The sequence below is a fragment of the Mandrillus leucophaeus genome, unplaced genomic scaffold, assembly GCF_000951045.1.
Source record: "Mandrillus leucophaeus isolate KB7577 unplaced genomic scaffold, Mleu.le_1.0 Scaffold209, whole genome shotgun sequence".
NCBI classification, from domain to species: domain Eukaryota; kingdom Metazoa; phylum Chordata; class Mammalia; order Primates; family Cercopithecidae; genus Mandrillus; species Mandrillus leucophaeus.
This window is the reverse complement of record NW_012102132.1, coordinates 3,175,207-3,180,205: the sequence shown is the minus strand read 5'-3', so window position 1 is coordinate 3,180,205 and position 4,999 is coordinate 3,175,207.

Here is a 4,999-nt window from a genome sequence, read left to right as displayed (position 1 = left end):
ACAGGCGCAAGCCGCCATACCTGGCTAATTTTTGTAATTTTAGTAGAGACAGGGTTTCACCATGTTGGCTAGGCCTTGAACTCCTGACCTCAAGTGATCTGCCCACCTTGGCCTCCCAAAGTGCTGGGATTACAGGCATGAGCTACCTTGCCTGGCCTCCTCTTAACATTTTTAACATTATTCCAGCATCATGCCTAAATGGGGAAACACCAGAAGAATTCACCATTATTATTTAACATTGTACTGGTGATACTAACCAAAACAATCAGATGAGAGAAAATAAAGTAGCAGTCTAAGAATTGAAGAGGAGTAAGTAAAACTATCATTATTTGCAGGTGATATAATTGTGAACCTGGAAAAGCCAAGAGAAGTAACTGAGAAACTACTATAAACAATATGAAAATTATTTATCTATTTATTTATTTATTTTTGAGACGGTGTCTCGCTCTGTTGCCCAGGCTGGAGTGTAGTGGCACGATCTTGGCTCACTGCAACCTCTGCCTCTGGGTTCAAGCAATTCTTCTGCCTCAGCCTCCTGAGTAGCTGGGACTACAGGTGCGCGCCACCACGCCTGGCTAATTTTTGTATTTATTTTATTTTATTTTTTTAGTAGAGATGGGGTTTCACCATATTGGCCAGGCTGGTCTCGATCTCCTGACCTCGTGATCCGCCTGCCTCAGCCTCCCAAAGTGCTAGGATTACAGGCATGAGCTACTACACCCGGCCTAATATGAAAATTCTTACAGTAAGGTAGCAAAAAATAAAATACACCAGAAATCAATTATTTTCATATATACAATTACCAGTTAGAAAATACAATGGAACATACTTCATTTATAATGACAACGAATAAGATAAAATACCTAGGAAAGGCCAGGCGCAGTAGCTCACGCCTGTAATCCCAGCACTTTGGGAGGCCGATGCGAGTGGATCGCCTGAGGTCAGGAGTTCAAGACCAGCCTGACCAACATGATGAAACCCCATCTCTACTAAAAATATAAAAAAAAGACCTAGCTGGGCATGGTGATTTGTGCCTGTAGTCCCAGCTACTTGGGAGGCTGAGACAGGAGAATCGCTTGAACCTGGGAGGTGGAGGTTGCAGTGAGCCAAGATCATGCCACTGTACTCCAGCCTGGCAACAGAGCGAGACTCTGTCTCAAAAATAAAAATAAAAAATAAAATACCTAGGAATAAACTCCTCATGAAATATGCATCTGGCCAGGTGTGATGGTTCATGCCTATAATCCCAACACTTTGGGAGCCTGAGGTGGGTGGATCACGAGGTCAGGAGTTCAAGACCAGCCTGGCTAACATGGTGAAATCCCATCTCTACTAAAAATACAAAATCAGCCGGGCATGGTGGCTCATGCCTGTAATCCCCACTACTCAGGAGGCTGAGGCAGGAGAATCTCTTGAACCTGGAAGGCGGAAGTTGCAGTGAGCCGAGATCTCACCACTGCACTCCAGCCTGGGCAACAGAGCAAGGCTCTGTTTCCAAAAAAAAAAAATTAAAAAAAATAAGAAAAGAAAAAAAAAACATTAAATCATTAAAAGAGATGATATCCAAAGCCACAAAGATGGGTGAAGGCACTTAGGGAGAGACTAGAGTCAGAGAGGCTGGTCAGTAACTGAACCCCGAGGGTCTCTAATATTTGTTTGTGATATATTGTCTAATATTTGGGTTGTGAGGAGGAAGAGGGCCAGGCATGAGAGGCCAAAGAGGAGGAAAACCAAGAAGTGTGCGTGCATGGAAACCTAGGGACTAAAGCGTGTCCATGAGGATGTGCTAAGTGTACAGTGCTGCTGAAAGACCTAGTATAACGACAAAGAATAGGTGACTATGACTTTTTTTTATTTTATTTTTTTGAGACAGAATCTCACTCTGTTGCCAGGCTGGAGTGCAGTGGCACGATCTCAGCTCGCCGCAACTCCACCTCCCGGGTTCAAGCGATTCTCCTGCCTCAGCCTCCCGAGTAGCTGGGATTACAGGTGCCAGCCACCAAGCCCAGTTAATTTTTTGTATTTTTAATAGAGACAGGGTTTCACCATGTTGGCCAGGATATTCTTGATCTCCTGACCTCGTGACCCACCCACGTTGGCCTCCCAAAGTGCTGAGATTACAGGCATGAGCCACCATGCCCAGCCGACTGTGACTTTAATAGGAGCCACTTCATTGGGATGACAAAAGCTGATTACAGTAGAATAAAAATAAGGCAAGGAAGTAGACACAGTGGATTTGAGGTCTTGCAGGAAGCAGGGGGCAGTACAAAAAAAAAACAGAGCAGCAAGCTGCAGAGGGACATGAGATCAAGAGGGCTTGATGGATGATATTGGGCCGAGCACCGTGGCTCATATCTGTAATTCCAACAGTTTGGGAGGCTGAGGTGGGAGGATTGTTTGAGCCCAGGAGGTCAAGGCTACAGTGAGCCGTGATGGTGCTACCGCACTCCAGCCTGGGTGACAGAGTGAGACTCTGTGCCTCAACTGTGCCCCCAACCAAAAAAAAGATGGGTGATATTAAGGGAGTGAGCCAGGAGAGTGGGAAATAGAGATGATGCGTGAATAGATGACAGACAAGCACAAGCGCTAGTTTCCTGAGAAACAAATAGAAGATTTGGCCTTAAACAGAGGCACTAGGCTGGGTGTGGTGGCTCATGCCTGTAATCCTAGCACTTTGGGAGGCCAAGGCAAGTAGATCGCTTGAGGCCAGGAGTGCAAGACCAGTCTGGCCAACATGGTGAAACCCCCGTCTCTACTAAAAATACAAAAATTAGCTGAGTGTGGTGGCGCATGCTTGTAATCCCAGCTACTTGGGAGGCTGCAGCAGGAGAATCACTTGAACTTGGGAGACAAAGGTTGCAGTGAGCTGAGATCATGCCACTGCAGGAACACTCCATACCTCCTCCACTAGGAAGAAACAGAAAGCTTCTTTTTTTTTTTTTTTTTTTTTTTTTTGAGACAGAGTTTTACTCTGCCGCCCAGGCTGGAATACAATGGCATGGTCTCAGCTCACCGCAACCTCTGCCTTCCGGGTTCAAGCGATTCTCCTGCCTCAGCCTCCCAAGTAGCTGGGATTACAGGCATGCACCACCATGCCCAGCTAATTTTTGTATTTTCAGTAGAGACGGGGGTTTCACCATATTGGCCAGGCTGGTCTTGAACTCCGGACCTCAGGTGATCTACCCACCTCGGCCTCCCAAAGTGTTGGGATTACAAGTGTGAGCCACCATGCCCAGCTGAAAATTGAAAGCTTCTAAGGGAAGAAAAGGCATACATATGGCTGGAGTGACACTACTTCCTCTCTTGGGGTTTTAAACAGAGCTATTTCCAAAATACGTACTTGTCTTCTAGTACTTAACACATCTTGCAACACCTTTATTTTGACTGCTTAATCATTAAGACATAGTAAGTCTATAGCTGTGTCCACTCTATTGACACTACTATTCATTAGTTATTTTATCTACCTTAGTAGAGAATACAGTCATAGGAACCATCCAGTCTTGATGCGCTTCTGTAAGGAAGATAAAACAATTGTTTCTAAAACAATTCAGAAAGATAAAACCCCACCTCCCTGTAGAATGAGATAAAACCTAAGAGTTGTATCCCAACTCCTCCGAAGCAGGAAATGAATAGGATGACCTGGGTTACTCTGCTGCCAAACTTTAGGTAAGACTCACCCTCCTCCCATTCTTCTTTTTATTATCACCATTAAATCTAAATTCTCCTGTCTCAAAATATTCCTTCTTGCTTGGTAAAAAACCAAAACAGTACACTTTTTCTTTTTTTCTTTTTTTTTTTTGAGATGGAGTCTCAATTAGCCAGGCATGGTGGTGCGTGTCTGTAATCCCAGCTACTCAGGAGGCTGAGGCGGGAGAATCACTTGAACCCAGGAGGCAGAGGGTGCAGTGAGCCCAAATTGCGCCACTGCACTCCAGCCTGGGCAACAGAGTGAGACTCCGCCTCAAAAGAAAAAACAAAAAAGAGAGAGATGGAGACTCGCTGTGTTGCCCAGGTGCTCTGTCTTGATGGCATGATCTTGGCTCACTCTTTTTTTTTTTTTTCTGAGACGGAGTCTTACTCTGTCGCCCAGGCTGAAGTGCAGTGGCACCATCTTGGCTCACTGCAACCTCTGCCTCCTGGGTTCAAGCTGTTCTCCTGCCTCAGCTTCCCAAATAGCTGGAATTACAGGTGTGTACCACCAGGCCCGACTAATTTTTGTATTTTTGGTAGAGGTTTCTATCATGTTGGCCAGGCTGGTCTCAAGCTCCTGACCTCAGGTAATATGCCCACCTCCCAAAGTGCTGGGATTGCAGGCATGAGCCACCACGCTCGGCCTGGAGGTAACTTTCAGATGTCCATGCAAGAAAATGAAAAGGTTGGATAAAAGAAAATAAGTAAAAAAGATTCAACCATGGGTGTTGCTAATAAATGCAGTAAGACTTCATTCCTGTGGTGGGCAAAAGTGAAATCACATAGTTTTCCCAGTGTTGCTTCTAAGAAAACATGTTTCTTAGACGCAAAGCATATTTGTGACACTGATACCTGGGATAAATTTATACCACGGGTTCTGTTAACACTGTAGATTTCTTCAAAATTCCTGTATAGGCTGGGCACAGTTGCTCACGCCTGTAATCCTAGCACTTTGGAAGGCTGAGGTGGGTGTATTACTTGAGGTCAGTTCGAGACCATCCTGGCCAACATGGTGAAACCCCGTCTCTACAAAAATTAGCCAGGAGTGGTGTCGGGCACCTGTAATCCCAGCTACTTAGGAGGCTGAGGAAGGAGAATTGCTTGAACCTGGGAGGCGGAGGTTGCAGTGAGCCAAGATGGTGCCACTGTACTCCAGCCTAGGCGACAAGAGGGAAACTCCATCTCAAAAAAAAAAAAAAAAAAAAAATCCCTGTGCAATAAAGAGGACTGCAAATTGAGCATGGCAGCTGCTTCTGTGCTCCATATGAAAGGGAAGGCTCTGCCCAAGTGTGTTCCAATTAAAGAACTT